The sequence below is a fragment of the Apodemus sylvaticus genome, chromosome 13 (assembly GCF_947179515.1).
Source record: "Apodemus sylvaticus chromosome 13, mApoSyl1.1, whole genome shotgun sequence".
Classification (NCBI taxonomy): domain Eukaryota; kingdom Metazoa; phylum Chordata; class Mammalia; order Rodentia; family Muridae; genus Apodemus; species Apodemus sylvaticus.
The window spans coordinates 26904765-26925612 of record NC_067484.1 but is presented as its reverse complement, the minus strand read 5'-3'; the positions used below and the strand labels follow the sequence as shown (position 1 = coordinate 26925612).

At 38.9% G+C, this 20848-nt stretch overlaps 1 protein-coding gene across 1 annotated transcript in view; it reads right to left on the bottom strand.

Moving 5' to 3' along the window:
• C13H18orf54 (chromosome 13 C18orf54 homolog) overlaps positions 1 to 20848 on the bottom strand; it is a 624273-nt gene that overhangs the window by 558763 nt on the left and 44662 nt on the right. The window lies entirely within an intron of this gene.

Genomic DNA, 20848 nt, shown 5'->3' with positions numbered 1-20848 from the left:
TCCAGTCATGGACCCAAATAGATCCCATCTGATTAGAGACATGTACTTTATGAATGTAAATGCTTCACACATAAAATATACAAGTCTAAATTCTTTGGTGGAATGGTGGCCCTTTAAGCAAACTCTAACCCTATAGTTTTCTTCTTTGCTGTTTTGCAGCTGTCTTTGTATTTCTGCACTCCTCAGACACAGGCCAGGTGGGAACACAAAACTATAAACCTGTAAAGTGATCTCCAACAAATTGTTTTATAAGGCATACTTGAAAGACGGATGATCCATCCTAATGGGCTGAAAGGGTTTGTTTTCCTTCTCAGATTTTACTCTTATATACTCAATAAACAGAGATGAAACTGTCTCAATGAACACTTACTTAAGTTGCACCAGTCCTGGGAAAATGCTCTCTAGGGACAAAAGGCATGGGAAAGCTTTGCCTGACTCATCTGAGTCCACGTTACCAACAGCTTTTAATTTACACCTGACATTGCTAACACCCACAGCACAGTTCATGCTTAACACTAGGGTTAGGGGGACACCCTCCTCCCATTTTCCTGGCAATTAAAATAAATGATTAACAATTGCTTTACATTTGGCATGAATGGTTTTTGTTTTTTTATACAGTGAGAATCTGGGTTTATTAAGTACAAACAGTGAAAACTGAAACAGTTATAAAATCTTCCAGGAGACCTGTAGATGCAACCACGTGCTCATTAGTGAGTAGATGGATTTCAATGAATATAAAAATCTCTGTTTCAGTGACATGACTTTGATCATATGTTCCCACACAACATTTTACAAACTTTGAACCAACACTCAACTACATATGGAAGAAACAAAAAACCCAGGATAGCTAAAGCAATCCTGTTTGTTTTTTTTTTATTTTATTTTATTTTTTTATTCAATATATTCTTTATATACATTTCAAGTGAGTTTCCCTTTCCTGGGTCCCACCCTCCCCATGTCCCCCAATCCACCCCTTCTCACATCCCTGTTCTGGTATTCCCCCACACTGCTGCACTGAGATTTTCCAGGACCGGGGGCCACTCCTTCCTTCTTCTTGGGGACCATTTGATATATACATTGTGTCTTGGGTATTCCAAGCTTCTAGGCTAATATCCATTTATCAGTCAGTGCATACCATGAGTGTTCATTTGAGACTGGGTTACCTAACTTAGGATGATGTTCTCCAGTTCCATTCATTTGTCTAAGAATTTTATGAATTCATTGTTTCTTTTTTTGTATATATTTTTTTATTTTCTATATTCTTTGTTTACATTCCAAATGCTTTCCCCTTTCCCAGTTCCCCACTGCCCATATGTCCCATAAATTCTCTTCTCTCCATCCATTTTCCAATCATTCCCCTTCCCTTTTCTCTGTCCTGGTACTCCCCTACAATGCTGGATCAAGCCTTTCCAGCATCAGGGCTCTTCTTCCTTCTTCTTGGAAATCATTTGATATGCTAATTTTATCTTCAGTATTCAGAGCTTCTGGGCTAATTAATATCCACTTATCAATGATTGCATTCCATGTGTACTCTTTTGTGATTAGGTTACCTCGCTTAGGATGATATTTTCCAGTTCCAAACATTTGCCTAAAAAATTCATGAATTCATTGTTTTTAATTGCTGAGTAGTATTCCATTGTATAAATATACCACATTTTCTGTATCCATTCCTCCACTGAGGGACATCTGGGTTCTTTCCAGCTTCTTGCTATTATAAATAAGGCTGCTATGAACATAGTGGAGCATGGGTCCTTATTGCATGCTGGGGAATCCTCTGGGTATATGCCCAGGAGAGGTATAGCAGGGTCCTCTGGAAGTGTCATGTCCAGTTTTCTGAGGAACCGCCAGACTGATTTCCATAGTGGTTGTACCATCTTACAATCCCACCAGCAGTGAAGGAGTGTTCCTCTTTCTCCACATCCTCACCAACACCTGCTGTTTCCTGAGTTTCTAACCTTAGCCATTCTGACTGGCATGAGGTGAAATCTCAGGGTTGTTTTGATTTGCATTTATCTGATGACTAAGGGTGTTGAACATTTCTTTAGGTGCTTCTCAGCCATTCATTTTTCCTCAGGTGAAAATTCTTTATTTAGTTCTGGACCCCATTTTTAAGGGGGGTATTTGGCTCTCTGGAGTCTACCTTCTTGAGATCTTTGCATTATCTTGGATATAACCCCTCTGTCAGATGTAGTGTTGGTAAAGATCTTTTCCCAATTTCTTAGTTGCCATTTTGTCCTTTTGACAATGTCCTTTGCCTTAGAGAAACTTTGTACTTTTATGAGGTCCCATTTGTCAATTCTTGATCTTAGAGCATAAGCTATTGGTGTTCTGTTGAGGAAATTTTCCCCTGTGCCCATGTCCTCAAGGGTCTTCCCCAGTTTCTTTTCTATTAGTTTTACTGTGTCTGGTTTTATGTGGAGGTCCTTGATCCACTTGGACTTGAGCTTAGTACAAGGAGATAAGAATGGACCAGTTTGCATTCTTTTGCATGCTGACCTCCAGTTGAACCAGGACCATTAGTTGAAGAGGCTATCTTTTTTCCACTGGGTGGTTGTAGCTACTTTATCAAAGATCAAGTAACCATAATTCTGTGGGTCCATTTCCAGATCTTCAATTCTATTCCATTGATCTACTTGCCTGTCACTGTACCAATACCATGCAGTTTTTAACACAATTGCTTTGTAGTACTGCTTGAGGTCGGGGATACTGATTCCCCCAGAAGTTCTTTTACTGCTGAGAATAGTTTTAGCTATCCTGGGTTTTTTGTTATTCCAGATGAATTTGAGAATTACTCTTTCTAAGTCTATGAAGAATTGAGTTGGGTTTTTGATGGGGATTGCATTAAATCTGTAGATTGCTTTTGACAAGATGGCCATTTTTACAATATTAATCCTGTCAATCCAAGAGCAAGGAAGATTTTTCCATCTTCTGAGGTCTTCTTTGATTTATTTCTTCAAAGACTTGAAGTTCCTATCATACAGACCTTTCACTTGTTTTGTCAGTCACACCAAAATACTTTATATTGTTTGTGGCTATTGTGAAGGGTGTCATTTCCCTAATTTCTTTCTCAGCCTGTTTATCCTTTGAGTATAGGAAGGCTACTGATTTGCTTTTGTTAATTTTATAACCAGCCACTTTGCTGAAGTTGTTTATCAGTTGTAGTTCTCTGGTGGAGTTTTTTGGGTCACTTAAGTATACTATCATATCTGCAAATAGTGATAGTTTGACATCTTCCTTTCCAATTTGTATCGCTTTGACCTCCTTGTGTAGTCTAATTGCTCTAGCTAGAGCTTCAAGTACTATATTGACTAAATATGGAGAGAGAGGACAGCCTTTTCTAGTCCCTGATTTTAGTGGGATTGCTTCAAGTTTCTCTCCATTTAGTTTGATGTTAGCTACTGATTTGCTGTATATTGCTTTTATTATGTTTAGGTACAGGCCTTAAATTCCTGTTCTTTCCAAGACCTTTAACATGAAAGGACACCGAATTTTGTCAAATGCTTTTTCAGCATCTTTTTTTTTTGATATATTTATTTACATTTCAAATGATTTCCCCTTTTCTGGACTCCCACTCCCCGAAAGCCCCATCAGTTCCCTTCCCTCCCCCTGTTTTCCCACCCGACCCTTCCCACTTCCCTGTTCTGATTTTGCTCTATAATGCTTCACTGAGTCTTTTCAGAACAAGGGGCCACTCCTCCATTCTTCTTGTACCTCATTTGATGTGTGGATTATGTTTTGGGTATTCCAGTTTTCTAGGTTAATATCCACTTATTAGTGAGTGCATACCATGATTCATCTTTTGAGTCTGGGTTACCTCACTTAGTATGATGTTCTCTAGCTCCATCCATTTGCCTAAGAATTTCATGAATTCATTGTTTCTAATGGCTGAATAGTACTCCATTGTGTAGATATACCACATTTTTTGCATCCACTCTTCTGTTGAGGGATACCTGGGTTCTTTCCAACTTCTGGCAATTATAAATAGGGCTGCTATGAACATAGTAGAACATGTATCCTTATTACATGCGGGGGAATATTTTGGGTATATGTGCAGGAGTGGTATAGCAGGATCTTCTGGAAGTGAGGTGCCCAGTTTTCGGAGGAACCGCCAGACTGATTTCCAGAGTGGTTGTATCAATTTGCAACCCCACCAGCAGTGGGGGAGTGTTCCTCTTTCTCCACATCCTCACCAACACCTGTTGTCTCCTGAATTTTTAATCTTAGCCATTTTGACTGGTGTAAGGTGAAATCTCAGGGTTGTTTTGATTTGCATTTCCCTAATGACTAATGAAGTTGAGCATTTTTTAAGATGTTTCTCTGCCATCCGAAGTTCTTCAGGTGAGAATTCTTTGTTTAACTCTGTACCCCATTTTTTAATAGGGTTGTTTGGTTTTCTGGAGTCTAACTTCTTGAGTTCTTTATATATATTGGATATTAGCCCTCTATCAGATGTAGGATTGGTGAAGATCTTTTCCCAATTTGTTGGTTGCCGATTTGTCCTTTTGATGGTGTCCTTTGCCTTACAGAAACCTTGTAATTTTATGAGGTCCCATTTGTCAATTCTTTTTTTTTTTTGTGGGTTTTTCTTTTTTTTAATTTTTTTATTCGATATAATTTATTTACATTTCAAATGATTTCCCCTTTTCTAGCCCTCCACTCCCCGAAAGTCCCATAACCCCCTTCTCTTCCCCTGTCCTCCCACCCACCCCTTCCCACTTCCCTGTTCTGGTTTTGCCGAATACTGCTTCACTGAGTCTTTCCAGAACAAGGGGCCACTCCTCCTTTCTTCTTGTACCTCATTTGATGTGTGGATTATGTTTTGGGTATTCCAGTTTTCTAGGTTAATATCCACTTACTAGTGAGTGCATACCATGATTCACCTTTTGAGTCTGGGTTACCTCACTTAGTATGATGTTCTCTAGCTCCATCCATTTGCCTAAGAATTTCATGAATTCATTGTTTCTAATGGCTGAGTAGTACTCCATTGTGTAGATACCACATTTTTTGCATCCACTCTTCTGTTGAGGGATACATGGGTTCTTTCCAGCATCTGGCAATTATAAATAGGGCTGCTATGAACATAGTAGAGCATGTATCCTTATTACATGGTGGAGAATCCTCTGGGTATATGCCCAGGAGTGGTATGGCAGGATCATCTGGAAGTGAGGTGCCCAGTTTTCGGAGGAACCGCCAGACGGATTTCCAGAGTGGTTGTACCAATTTTCAAGCCCACCAGCAGTGGAGGAGTGTTCCTCTTTCTCCACACCCTCTCCAACACCTGCTGTCTCCTGAATTTTTAATCTTAGCCATTCTGACTGGTGTAAAATGAAATCTCAGGGTTGTTTTGATTTGCATTTCCCTAATGACTAATGAAGCTGAGCATTTTTTAAGATGCTTCTCTGCCATCCGAAGTTCTTCAGGTGAGAATTCTTTGTTTAACTCTGTACCCCATTTTTAATAGGGTTGTTCGGTTTTCTGGAGTCTAACTTCTTGAGTTCTTTATATATATTGGATATTAGCCCTCTATCTGATGTAGGATTGGTGAAGATCTTTTCCCAATTTGTTGGTTGCCGATTTGTCCTCTTGATGGTGTCCTTTGCCTTACAGAAACTTTGTAATTTTTTGAGGTCCCATTTGTCAATTCTTGATCTTAGAGCATATGCTATTGGTGTTCTGTTCAGAAACTTTCTCCCTGTACTGATGTCCTCAAGGGTCTTCCCCAGTTTCTTTTCTATTAGCTTCAGAGTGTCTGGCTTTATGTGGAGGTCCTTGATCCATTTGGATTTGAGCTTAGTACAAGGAGACAAGGATGGATCAATTCGCATTCTTCTGCATGCTGACCTCCAGTTGAACCAGCACCATTTGTTGAAAAGGCTATCTTTTTTCCACTGGATGTTTTCAGCCCTTTTGTCGAGGATCAAGTGGCCATAAGTGTGTGGGTTCATTTCTGGATCTTCAATCCTGTTCCATTGATCTGCCTGCCTGTCACTGTACCAATACCATGCAGTTTTTAACACTATTGCTCTGTAGTATTGCTTGAGGTCAGGGATACTGATTCCCCCAGAATTTCTTTTGTTGCTGAGAATAGTTTTAGCTATCCTGGGTTTATTGTTATTCCAGATGAATTTGAGAATTGCTCTTTCTAACTCTGTGAAGAATTGAGTGGGATTTTGATGGGGATTGCATTGAATCTGTATATTGCTTTTGGCAAAATGGCCATTTTAACTATATTGATCCTGCCGATCCATGAGCATGGGACGTTTTCCCATTTTTTGAGGTCTTCTTCCATTTCCTTCTTCAGAGTCTTGAAGTTCTTGTCATACAGATCTTTCACATGTTTGGTAAGAGTCACCCCAAGGTACTTTATACTGTTTGTGGCTATTGTCAAGGGGATCATTTCCCTAATTTCTTTCTCAGCCTGCTTATCCTTTGAGTATAGGAAGGCCACTGATTTGCTTGAGTTGATTTTATAACCTGCCACTTTGCTGAAGTTGTTTATCAACTGTAGGAGTTCTCTAGTGGAGTTTTTTGGGTCACTTAGGTAGACTATCATGTTATCTGCAAATAATGATAGTTTGACTTCTTCCTTTCCAATTTGAATCCCTTTGACCTCCTTATGTTGTCTAATTGCCCAAGCTAGTACCTCAAGTACAATATTGAAAAGATAAGGAGAAAGGGGGCAGCCCTGTCTAGTCCCTGATTTTAGTGGGATTGCTTCAAGTTTCTCTCCATTTAGTTTGATGCTGGCTACCGGTTTGCTGTATATTGCTTTAATGATGTTTAGGTATTGGCCTTGAATTCCTGTTCTTTCCAAGACTTTAAGCATGAAAGGATGCTGAATGTTGTCAAATGCTTTTTCAGCATCCAATGAAATTACCATGTGGTTTTTTTCTTTGAGTTTGTTTATGTAGTGGATTGCATTGATGGATTTCCGTATATTGAACCAACCCTGCATCCCTGGGATAAAGCCTACTTGATCATGGTGGATGATCATTTTGATGTGTTCTTGGATTCGGTTGGCAAGAATTTTATTGAGTATTTTTGCATCGATGTTCATAAGGGAGATTGGTCTGAAGTTTTCTTTCTTTGTTGGATCTTTGTGCGGTTTTGGTATCAGCGTAATTGTGGCTTCGTAGAAGGAATTGGGTAATGTTCCTTCTGTTTCTATTTTGTGGAATAGTTTGAAGAGTATTGGTGTTAGGTCTTCTTTGAAGGTCTGATAGAATTCTGCACTGAAACCATCTGGTCCTGTGCTTTTTTTGGTTGGAAGACTTTCTATGACCCCTTCTATTTCTTTAGGGGTTATGGGACTGTTTAGATGATCTATTTGGTCCTGATTTAATTTTGGTATTTGGTATCTGTCTAGGAAATTGTCAATTTCCTCCAGATTCTCCAGTTGTGTTGAGTATAGGCTTTTGTAGTAGGATCTGATGATTTTTTGGATTTCCTCAGTTTCTGTTGTAATATCTCCCTTTTCATTTCTAATTTTGTTAATTTGGATACTTTCTCTGTGCCCTTTGGTCAGTCTGGCTAAGGGTTTATCTATCTTGTTGATTTTCTCAAAGAACCAGCTCCTGGTTTTGTTGATTCTTTGTATGGTTCTCTTTGTTTCCACTTGATTGATTTCAGCCTTGAGTTTGATGATTTCCTGTCTTCTACTCCTCCTGGGTGAAATAGCTTCTTTTTGTTCCAGGGCTTTCAGGTGTGTCATTAAGCTGCTAGTATATGCTCTCTCCATTTTCTTTTTGGAGGCACTCAGGGCTATGAGTTTTCCTCTTAGCACTGCTTTCATTGTGTCCCAAAGATTTGGGTATGTTGTGCCTTCATTTTCATTAAATTCTAAAAAGTCTCTGATTTCTTTCTTTATTTCTTCTTTGGCCAAGGTGTCATTGAGTAGAGTATTGTTCAGCCTCCATGTGTATGTGGGCTTTCTGTTGTTTTGTTGCTATTGAAAACCACTCTTACACCATAGTGATCTGATAGGAAGCATGGGATTAGTTCGATCTTCTTAGGGCCAAGCTCCTGCTTGGGCACCAAGGCCAATGCACTTGGTATCTAAGAAGCTTGATATAAATTTATCACTTTATCTTTAAAGAAGTTCTCCTGCCTCAGTTTTTGAGTGCACTGCTGGAGTTAAAGTAAGTGGGAGAAGCTATAATACCTTCCAAAGGGGAAACCCAGCCATATAGTGTTGCAGTAATAGCCCCACAGCCCCTCAGGAGGCCCAAACACCAGCCAGGGACAAGACCAACTAACTCCAGAGAACAAGATGGCAAAGGGCAAATGCAGGAACGCTACTAACAGAAATCTAGGCAATATGACAGCATCCGAACCAAATCTCCAACATCAGCAAGTCCTGGTTATGCCAACACACCAGAGAAACAAGATTTGGATTTAAAATCACTGATCATGATGCTGCTAGAAGAACAAAAAAGGGCATAAATGAATCTCTTAAAGAAATACAGGGGAACATGAATAAGCTAGAAACCCGTATAATGGAAACACAAAAATCACTTAAAGAAATGCAGGAGAATAAGGCTCAAGAGATAGAAGCCAATAAAGGAGAAACGCAAAAAAAAAAAAAAAAAAAAAAAAAAAACCTTAAAGAAATGCAGGAGAACTTGAGTCAAGAGGCAGAAGTCATGAAAGAGGAAACACAAAAATTTCTCAAAGAATTACAGGAAAACACAAACAAATGATGGAACTGAGCAAAACCATCCTGGATCTAAAAACAGAAGTAGAAACAACTAAGAAATCACAAAGGGAGACAACTTTGGAGATAGAAAACCTTGAGAAGAAATCAGGGGCCATAGATGCAAATATAAACAACAGAATACAAGAGATGGAAGAAAGAATTTCAGATGCCGAAGATACCATAAAAACCATTGACTCAACAGTCAAAGAAAATGCAAAATGCAAAAAGCTTGTATCCCAGAACATCCAGGAAATCCAGGATACAATGAGAAGACCAAACCTAAGGATTATAGGTATAGATGAGAGTGAAGATTTACAAATGAAAGGGCCAGCAAATATCTTTAACAAAATTATGGAAGAAAACTTTCCTAACTTAAAGAGAGAGATGCCTATGAATATACAAGAAGTCTACAGAACTCCAAACAGACTGGATCTGAGCAGAAATACTTTTCACCACATAATAATTAAAACCCCAAATGCACTAAACAAAGAAAGAATATTAAAGGCAGTAAGAGAAAAAGGCCAAGTAACATATAAAGGAAGACCTATCAGAATCACACCAGACTTCTCACCAGAGACCATGAAAGCTAGAAGATCCTGGGCAGTTCTCATGCAGACTCTAAGAGAACACAAATGTCAGCCAAGACTACTATACCCAGCAAAACTCTCAATCACAATAGATGGAGAAACCAAGACATTCCATGACAAAACCAAATTTACACAATATCTTTCCACAAACCCAGCTCTACAAAGAATAATAGGAGGAAAACTCCAATACAAGGAGGGAAACTACACCCTGGAAAAAGTAAGATAGTAACCTTCCTTCATCAAACCCGAAAGAAGATAATCACTCAAATATAAAAATAACATCAAAAATGACAGGAAGTAATAATCTCTATTCCTTAATATTTCTTAACATCAATGGACTCAATTCCCCAATAAAAAGACATACACTAACCGACTGGATAAGGAAACAGGACCCTACATTTTGCTGCATACAGGAAACACACCTAAATGTCAAAGACAAAAACTACCTTAGAGTAAGAGGCTGGAAGACAATTTTACAAACCAATGGTCTCAGGAAACGAGCCAGAGTTGCCGTTTTAGCAATAACTATTAAATAAGCATTGAGTGTTTGACTAGACAGGAACAGTGGACTGTGGACCTAAGAGGTTGTGACTATCTATTTTTGAACAGCTAGTTGCTCCAGCATCTCAGAATGTGGGCAACCCACTAAGGGAGTGGTGTTAGCGTGACTTTAGTGATCTGCAGGTGATAGAGGCCCTTTCCTCAACCTGAGATAATCCATTTCCCAGTACAGAGTTCTGCTTTGTGTGAAAGACTCTTCCATAACCTTGAAGACAGGAACCCAAAACACCCTTTGGTCTAAAATAACCCAGCTAGACTAGATGTTATTTTCCACTTCTGCTAATTAAAGTGATGAGACTGTATGATTTGTGGCCGGCAGTTCCATGATTCTACAGCATACTTTCCTTTGAATAGTTGCTATTTAAGTACAAAGAAGAAAAACTGTGTGTGCATGAGCTCATGTGTGCATGCGCGCACACACACACACACACACACTTCTTTAACCACCCATGTTCTTTTAGATTCTCCAGATTTACCCTATTTTCCCCCCAGAGGATGAAGCCAGTTTCCTAAAAGTGACACCCACATTGTGCCCTGACACTTCACTGATATCTATGCCTTTGTCCCAAAAGTTTTTTATGGTCAAGCTTTTCATAAACCTTGGAAAGTTACTTCTTTACTTTGCTATACATCACTTTTAACTCTTAGTAGCTGATGTCCAGGAGACATCATGGGTCTCTCCAATAATCCTAATTTAAAGTCCCATGTTACCCTGAGCGGCATAGGAATCCCTCGTAAGACCCTGTCTCAAAAAGGAATAGGGGTGCTTTGTTTTTTTAAACCAATAATCCTACACTAGTGGCTCATTTTTTAACTACTGACAGAGTACAGCCATTCAGAATCAAGCTATATATATGGTAGTGCTACGTATTTCTCGTCTCTGACTGGTCTGGTGATTAAAAGCAGTCTGATTACCCCAGGATAGGAAGAGATGGAAGCAAGCACACAGAACTTTTTGCAACTGCCTTTATTAGAAGCAACATGGAGGACACAGAATTTCTTCGCCATCCCTGAAGTGCTACAGAAACCACGTTTATTCCACTTAGCCATCCCAGGCTGCAGTTAAGAAACCTCTTTAAATTTTTCAGCATTTAAGAAATTTCATGAAACTTATGTCACTTCAAAGAAGTCAAATGAGGTCAGATCATAGAATGCGGTTTGTCATAAAATGGCTAAGAGTTGTTCAGCTTTAAGGCTGAACTTAAGGTTTTCAGTAAAAGTCTTGGGTTTTGCTTGCATGGTGTCATTAATCAGTTTGAGCAACACACTGATATGTACATCAATATTATAAGAAATGACATCTACTCACCAAAAAGCCTAAAAACTTCAGTATCTGTGTGTGTATGATGTGTGTGCTAGTACTCAGACATGCATGGATGCACAACACATGTACTCATGTGCCTTTGTGAAGGCCAGATGTCATATGTGTGTGTGTGTACATACACACATATATGGCATACATATGCATACATACATATATATAAAACATACACACACACATATATGGCATACATATGCATACATACATATATATAAAACATAACACACATATATATAGCATACATATGTATACATACACATATATAAAACATACACACACATATATGGCATGCATATATACACATACATATATATAAAACATAAACAAACACATTATATATATATATATATAGAGAGAGAGAGAGAGAGAGAGAGAGAGGAGAGAGAGAGAAAGAGAGTCTCACTTCGAGAGAACTCTCCAAAACTCAAGTCAATCATGCCAGAGGTCCCTGGCATACCTGTTTCAACCTCTCTAGCACTTCTCAGAGATAACAAGCATAAAACAGTATGCCATGTAAATAAATTATATCGAATTAAAAAAAATTAGGAAAAAAAAAAACAAAAAAAACAGTATGCCAACCTTTCATTAGGTAGGTCCCAGGGATCAACCTATTATCCTAATGCTTGAGGGTCAAACACTTTCCCAGTGGAGCTATGAACCCAGCCCCAGCCCTTTAGTATTAATGGATAAAATAAAGAAAGAATAAAGTGGCTTGAAGTTACAATCGACATTAACTTCCCCTGGGTTGGGGTTGTATCTCAGTAGTACAGTGCTTGGCTGGCATGTGTAAAGCCAAGATTCAATATAAAAGCAACAACAACAAAATACCTCAAAAAAGTCAATAATAGAAGAATTGTAAATTTTAAGAATATATTCCGTAATAAGATAATGTTGCAATAATATGCTGTGCAAAAATATGTTTGAAACAAAATGTCCCCATAGGCCCAGGAGGCATGGCACTATTAGAAGGTGTGGCCTTGTAGGAGTAGGTATAGCCTTCTTGGAGGAAGTGTGTCTCAGTTCACTTCTTGTTGCCTGCCCATCCAGATATAGAGCTCTCGGGTCCTTCTACAACACCATGACTGCCTGCACACTGCCGTGCTTCCCATCATAATGATAATGGACTAAAGCTCAGACTGTAAGCCAGTTTAAATGTTTTCCTCTGTAAGACTTGCCATGGCCATGGTGTCTCTTCACAGCAATAAAATCTCAAGACATATGCCAATTGAATTTTTCACTAGATGATTTATATTTTAGGATTTTTCTTTTATAAATATATAGTTGAGTGGATTCCTAAGACAAATGTCAACTATATTGTTATCAGGAAACCTAAAATGTTTCAATGATAACAAACATTCCTTAGGAAAAAAATAAAACATATTTCAAAGATACCTATAGGCAGTAATACTTCACATATAAAACGATAAGAAGAGAAATTGAGAATTTAAAAAGACCAAATGTTGTAGAGAAAACCTTTCATTTAATTACCACATAGTAATCTGATACAGCACCTCCTAGAACAAAAAAGGAGGTTAGAAACAAGGATATTGTAAGTAATTTTTTTAATTCAAAGGTAAAATTTTCAAATAAAAGCTATGTACACACATTGCTTTCTGTCTTTCTGACCTTCAGACGTTGTCAGGAAGGAGAGCCACTGAGACACTTTGGAGAATTTTATATGAGACAGACAACCTCATAGGGTAACATAGTCATCACTAATGACCAAAACAGCACATCTGTTTGGACGTCCTCTTCCATGTGCCGTTCCTTTGTGCTGTTCCCTGAGTCCTCTCATTACCTCTGCTCCCGAGCACCACTGAGCCTCCTCTCCCTGCTGTCAAGCTCTACCCTCAGCTGGGAAAGGGCTACAAGGAAAAGCATAGCCATGTGGCTCTGAAGGGTGTGGCAGCTTCACTCTCTGGACCGTCCCTGTTCTCACCTCATCTCTTGTCACTGGCCCTTCCCTCCTCCCATAATGACCTGCTTTCTCGTTCTTCCATGTTTGCAATGACTCCTTCAGTCTTTGTTCTAGAAGAGCCTTCCTGCTCACGGATCCCATACTCCTTTTAATGTTGTGGCTAACTGTTCATCCTCACTTAGACCGACTCCAGAAAATCTTGGCACCCTCCATCCTTTACACCCTCTGGCTCCCCCAGAGCTGGGTTTACTGTTTCGCTTATGCAGGAATGAATGTGCATATCCTTTCATAGTTTGCGTGCACACATTTATCACTTACCATAGTGAATTTCACGCCTATCTTAGTAGAGTATGTACTCCTTGAGGCAGCAATAATTTAATTGACTTTGTCTCTCAATATAAATATTAATATATTTTATACAATTAATTATTTGTCTCACAGTGCTTACCCTACACAGATGAATGAATTAATAAATAACCAAGAGCAGAGGCAAGCTGTCATCATGTTCCTAAAGCCCTTTTGTAGGTGGCCACCTAACCCTGTTGAAAGCTCTTGCTTTATTCTCCTGCACTAGTCATCAGTAGAGCTAGACATTTAAGTGGAGAGAGAGAGAGAGAGAGAACAGATTCTTTGTGCCCTTCTTAAAATTGCATTATATAATTATGTATTAGAGTAATGACAAAGGGGGAATGTGGGGAGCAGCTCTGTCTCCGTAAGAACTTTATATCGAGCACCTACCTCAGTGAGGGAGCCCACTGATGGTGGTGACTAGCATGTCTGCTGGAATAAGTTACAGGCAAAATTAAAGTATAGACAAAATACACTATATACATATATTTTTTATTTAAATAACTGAAGTGGGCACCAGCCCCAACCAGCTTCAGAAAGACGATAAGATGTCTGTAGATCTTTATTCACAGCCAACACTAGCATTAGACACTTTTCCAAACATGGGGGAAACTTTCTAAAATGTACACAGATGGTGAGGTTACCAACAAAATCCAGATATATTCAAAGATACTGTTTAGTTCATAATTGTTTTGTTGTTAAATATCTTCTATGGTAATAGAACATAAATATACAATTACTGGCATGACTGATTTTTGAAAATGTTGACATTATCAAAACTATCTCATGCCAAAAAGGATTGAGAATCTCCAATTTAATGTATGGTACTAAACTCCTTAGACATAGTCTAATGTACTTGGATTACAGTGCCTCAAAATGTACATATATAAACCAGTCTCTTTCCTGACTGCCACAGTGATGAATAATCATTATACTGTAATATGTAACTGTAATACATATGTAAATTTGGCCTATGTATATAAAAATGCTTACACAATTCACTTGAAGTAACAATATATATATATATATATATATATATTACATATCATATATATGCATTAAAATGTCAATTTATCGGCTACCCCAGACACCTGAATCTGAAATGTTCCATTACCAAGACTTTCCACACTCAGATGAGCACATTGGGAAGCCTAGGGCTGATTTGCCAGTTACCTCTCTTCATTTTGTAACAAGCCCCACTTTCTTAGCAAGTGGCCTTTCTTTATCAGCAACTGGCAAAAAGCAGTAGATACAAACTTATTAGTCATTTAAGGCAGGTTGATGGCCTGGTCCTCTGCGAATCTGGGAATCTTCTTAAACTCACTTTGCTTCCTGAAGAAAAGCTGGGCCAAAATATGGTCTGAGGTGGCCTGGAGATAGTCATCCATGTCAAGAGTTTGGACCTAACGATGTAAAACAAAAGGTGTGTCATCATCGCCACACTGTTCAGAGTTCTACAGAGGCCTCAGGACTGCCAAGGCTTTGGCAATATGGTCTAGTTCTTGGCTATCTAAGTTCATACAACTGAGCTCCTACACAAGGTGATTGTGTGTGCCAGTGTCCCCTGGCCATGGGGAACTCATTGTTCAGTTCTGAGGGAGAAACTCTGCCTAAGATGCCTCCAGTCTTCCTTAGAAGGAGTGGTCGGTTCCTCTAGGAAACGCATCTGCCTCCCTCTGAGCAAGAATTGGTGACAGGCTTCTCATGGCTGTACACCTGTGGCCATCTGATGAGCGAAGCTTTACAGCAACTGCTCCCGGAACTCTGTGGCAACTCTGGCTTCTCCCAACAGGGTGATAATCTCTGTTCCAACATGAGGAGGCCTATACATTCCTGGTTATCGATTTTAGGAATTGTATTTGCCAACAAATGTGGGTCACATCTAATATCTGCTGTGCTGTAATTGAAATGCCTTTATGGATCTATACACATTGATCCTCTGGTTCTATAGAGAATTGAGAAGCAATTTAATAAAGAATTGCTTTATCCTTCTTTCCTTTTTGCATTTTCCTTATCTAGCATACTCATCCACCCCTTTACTGAGCACGGTCATGAAGGCCTCCTTAGTCCAGCCACACGGCTTAGCGGGTTACTGACAACCATCTTAGTCTTACCTGATCTCCAGTGCTGAAGGCAAGCACGAAGAGCAAATCCTCATCACATGTGTTCTTGATGTAATGCTGGGTCCCAATAGGAAAAAACACCACATCTCCAACATGAATATTAAACTCTATGGTTCTCTGAGTATCAGTGATGCCCACCTGTGGGGAAATGACACTTTAGAACACACAGCCCATGCAGAAGTACTGATTGTGAAGAGGAGACACAACATAGCTTGTGGCTCCATAAACCTTAAGGATATAACAGCAAATAGAACCCATACATAAATATCCTTTAAAGTCTATGAGTGCTTCCAATACACACAACATCGTGAATAAAAACATCAGCTGTCACCTTCTAATGAAGGTGGACAAATTATGCACCATGTATATAAGAAAGGATTTGCATTCTTTTCCCACCTACATGACTTCCTTGACGCCATCTTTCATCATAGCCTCTGAAGAGTTTTCTTTTTAAGAATTAGAGACTAGAGCTAGAGAGATGATGGCTCAGCAGTTAAGCGCACTGGCTGCTCTTTCAGAGATCCTGAGTTCAATCCCAGCAACCACATGATGGCTCACAACCATCTATAATGGGATCTGATGCCCTCTTCTGGTGTGTCTGAAGACAGCAACAATGTAATCATATACATAAAATAAATATTTTTAAAAAGAGAAAGAGAGACTAAAATGACATAATTGAAATGCAATTCATGGAGAACAGCAACATCCTTTTTCAATTTACTAAAACTTTATATAAGACTTATGGTATGAATGAATTTCATGGGTTTTTGTTTTGTTTTGGTTTGGTTTTGTTCTTTCCTCAAAGAGTGAGATAAATACAGACCACGAACGCCTTTTACTAAAATTAGTTGACAAAGTTATTGTGGCAATTTAAAATATAATTTATTCTTACTGATTCATTTCCCCTTCTCTTCCCTCATCATCACCCTCCCCCTGTGTCCTTTCACCTTGTATCAACTCCTTTCCAACCAAAGTCTTGTCTGCTTCATGAAAGTCCAAAGTAACTTAAGTCAAATCCTTATAGTTACATGCTACATAGTTTGGTGTGTAACAGTTTGATCACATGAGTGATCATCCAAGTCAAATACACACTGACGAGTAAAAGGGGTTGTGCGTAGTTTCAGCCAGACAACAAGCACACCGAGGAGTATCTCAAACAAGCCGGGTTATATGGCCATCATCTGGATGGGATAGAAGACCAGCATGCTGACACTCCAAGCCCACCCAGGTTCCCTCATCCATCTTTTGCTCAAAGACAAAAGTTTATTACTATTTCCCCATAGCAGAGTACTTTGCATTAGCTAAGGTTACACAACTGAAAAATGTAAGTTGTTTTTCAGGCCTCTACCATAAAACATAAATGTTTATCACTTCATAAATATTCTTACCCACTTCATAAATATAGAACCTCTTCAATCTTTCTGTCTCCTAAAAAAGAAAAGCATCTAACGAGATTTACTTGGTATCCTCTGCAGGAACAGTGTCCACCAAGCCATTGGGACAGACTTCTTTTGTTCCCAATGGCTAGATCAACAAGAGAAATGGCTTCTATTGGCCCCTCTCTGCATCAAAGAAAGTTTGAAAGAAATGTTCATTGAAAAATTACCTTTCCACATCCGCTCACTACATAGCCCATTTCATTTGCATTGAAATGAAAATGTGGCTGTCTTAATCCATTATTATAAATTCTGAGTGTATTCAAGGCGAGGGCATTTTGATGCTTTCAAAAGAAAAGAAGAAAACACAGTTACGTAGCCAATATACTGCTCAGGAACCAACAATTCACAATGCCATAAATAACCAATATTTATGTATCTCTGCAAACATCATCCGTGCTCCTCATAGGTACTGCATTCTTTACTCCTTAGAACAAGCTTACAGAGCTCCCTATTTCACAGATGATGAGTTAAATATCTTAGTCCGTTGCCTAGAGTCACACAGCAAAGATGTGGCAGAAATGGGAGGTGAGCACAGGGAATCTGATAGCGCGACTATGCCATGGAATATTTTTTCTTAAAAGCAAAAATGGATAATACACTATGGAATCCTACTCAGCTATTAAAAAACAATGGATTCATGAAATTCTTAGGCAAGTGGGTGGAACTGGAGAATGTCATCCTGAGTGAGGTGACCCAATCACTAAAGAACACACATGGTATGCACTCACTGATAAGTGGATATTAACCCAGAAGCTCGGAATACCCAAGAAACAATTCACATATCAAATGAAGCCCAAGAAGGAAGGAAGGAGAGGCCCCTGGTCCTGGGAAGGCTCAGTGCAGCAGCGTAGAGGAATACCAGGACAGGGAAGCAGGAAGGGGTAGATTGGGAATGGGGGAGGGAAGAGGGCTTATGAGACTTTCGGGGTGGGAGGGTCCAGAAAAGGGGAAAGCATTTGAAATGTAATAAAGAATATATTGAATAAAAATAAAAAGCAAAACTGGAACTCTCATGAGTCTCCACTTTATTGTGGAGAGGTCCCAAAGCCCCTGGGAACCTCAATAAACAACTCATATGGCTTAACTAAGACTTTACTTCTTCTTTCAATAAGAAGAAGCATGAATAAGATCTAAATCTTATATTTCATCTGCCTGGATTTTCATCAATAGGTTTTATTTTTTTCTCTGTAAAGATTGTAAGAGCCAAAGGAACAAGACATTGGCTGTGAGGTTTCCCCTTCTAGAAATGCGAAGGAACTGATGTGAAGTCTTAGCGACACAGCTGCCTGAACAAGATCTGAACAAAGACAACAAACACATGCTAACAAGACAACACACGCTAACAAGACAACACATGCTAACAAAGACAACACATGCTAACAAGACAACACACGCTAACAAGACAACACATGCTAACAAAGACAACACATGCTAACAAGAGACATCTCTTAGAAAAGAACAAGAGGTGTCTAAGAAATGCTGAGAGCCAGAGAAATAGTCTTCCTCAGGGAAGAGCTCCCAAGTTGATTATCTGATAGCAAGTAGTCAACTCTGAAATTATATCCATATAAGTTAAGTAAGCACTGAGCAGGGTGTGTGTGTGTGTGTGTGTGTGTGTGTGTGTGTGGGTGGGTGGGTGGGTGGGTGGGTGTGGGTGTGTATAATAATATCTAAAACAGCAGCCATGAATTTGAGAAAGAGCAAGGCAGGCATACGTAGGAAGGGTTGGAGGGGGAAAGGACAAAGAAATATAGTTATACTTTTCTTTCAAAACGTGAAAAGGAAAAAATAAATGATAATTTTATGTTGTTTAATGATAAAAAAAAGTCTTTTTTTTCCTTAACTACCTGATGTAGAAATTCACTGAAAATTTTTTCATTGTTGCTTAGTTCATTTCCATTCTTCCAATACTGTGCTCGTTGGATGACTCCGCCTGGAAACTTATATTCTCTTGACCCTGAGTCAGAAGAGGTTGAAACCAGTATCATGAATACTTCAAACCTGAGCTTCAATGCGCACCCAGCAAATCAAACCTTTTCTACTCACATAAAATGTTCATAGGATAAATTGCTGACCCCCAGGCCAAATAAGCTTCCTCCAGGCACAGTTAAATTCTATTCTACCTCCTAGGCTGTCTTGAAATTTCTAACACAGAGAATCCTAGTACTCTTTATTCTATTTAGGGAATCTGATAGAAAACTTGGTAGTTACCCCAAACAAAACTCCATCACCTGTGAAGTCAGTCAACTATCAAGGACTTTGTAATCTCTAAGTTCTTTGCTTCACAACAATTCCCTCCTCAGACAGCCACAGTGGGGGGGGGGGGTCTCTACCATCCCCTATTTAAAAGATTACAACAGCCACCCTACTCATTGCTTTGCCTCCTATATGGCCTATTCTAAGCATTCAGTAAAAGTCAGCAAATTTGATATTTACTTCTAAAAGCAAAATTCTTGGTATCATTTTATTTAAAATCCCCAGTCACTCTTTTCTTCAGTTAAGATATAGTACAAACTGCTTAGCATGACTTCCAATCCACACATGGTTGGGAACGTCCTCTGCCATCCATGTCAAGTCTTGCAGCATTTCCCACATCTAAAACATCCCCATCCCTCTTTGAGATCCTTTGTCACACTCACTCTTGACTGAAGGACTTTCCTCACACACTCTACTTTATTGAAAACTATGGTATTTTTGTTTTACTCTCAAAGTTTTCTTAGCAATCACCTACCACAAAAAATTAATATTCTAAGCTAAAAATATATAACCATATATACAAAACTTGACTTAAAACCATCATGAAATATGCCATACCTTTAAGGTCAAAGAAGTATCTCCACACAAGGCTGTCAGGAGACTGTGAGTAAGTAGCGTTCAGAACTAATTCTGCCAAGTTGGGAGGAAGGTTGATCCCCTGATCCTCTGTTTGCTTCTGGAAATTTCTAATGAAATGAACTCCACCTTCAGGCTGAAACACAATCATAAATCACATGTGTGGCTATGAAACACTTAACAGATTTTAGTGACAGAAATGAAATTGGTAAAGGGTCTGGTAACACTAGCACAGATGGGCTTCCATTGACCCAGGCAGAACAATTTCTGATATTTATGAATGCATTTTGTTTTGGGTGATCAATATTAATTCCTGCAAAAGCATACATTATTTATCATCTTACCAATATTCTCTCTAAAAAAACAATTTCTTCACCCTCTCTAGAGCAGTAGAATATTGGACTCTAGTAAGCAGCCTCACAATTTAACTGTGCAGGTTCCTGGGCTTGTCACTAAACCTCCAGCTGCTAGATACAGACTGTCACCAGTCCTGTTATTAGCATTGTGAGCATCTATGTCTGACCTTCTGTAACCAACAACATCAGTTATCCCTTGTGGTAACATAAATAGGTGCCTGGAGAGATTAAAAGTAGTTATTGGAGTACTAATTTCCAGGAGCAAAAAGTTACGCTATGTTATCATACAGCAGGGTGACAACAGGGAATAACAATGTACTATGTGCTTTCAAAGGTCAGAAGAAAAGAGTTTTCAGTACAAAAGTTACATGTTTGAGGAAAGAAATATGTTTAGCCAGGTTAATATATCATGTAAACATGCATGCATTAAAACACTTTGTTATCTCATTGACAATTAAAAATTTTTAAAGTTTTGTTTTAAAGTTTTAATAATTCAGGAAACAGGATCTTCAGCTGAAAATTAAGAAAATGTGATTCCATCATATACAGCAAATTTCTCCCCACAGAAAGAATGAGACATCTTTTGATTCCTCAGGGCTATATGTGGCAGCAACTTTCCATGAATTCTATCATAATCTTTCTACCAACACATGATAATTTCATGTGGA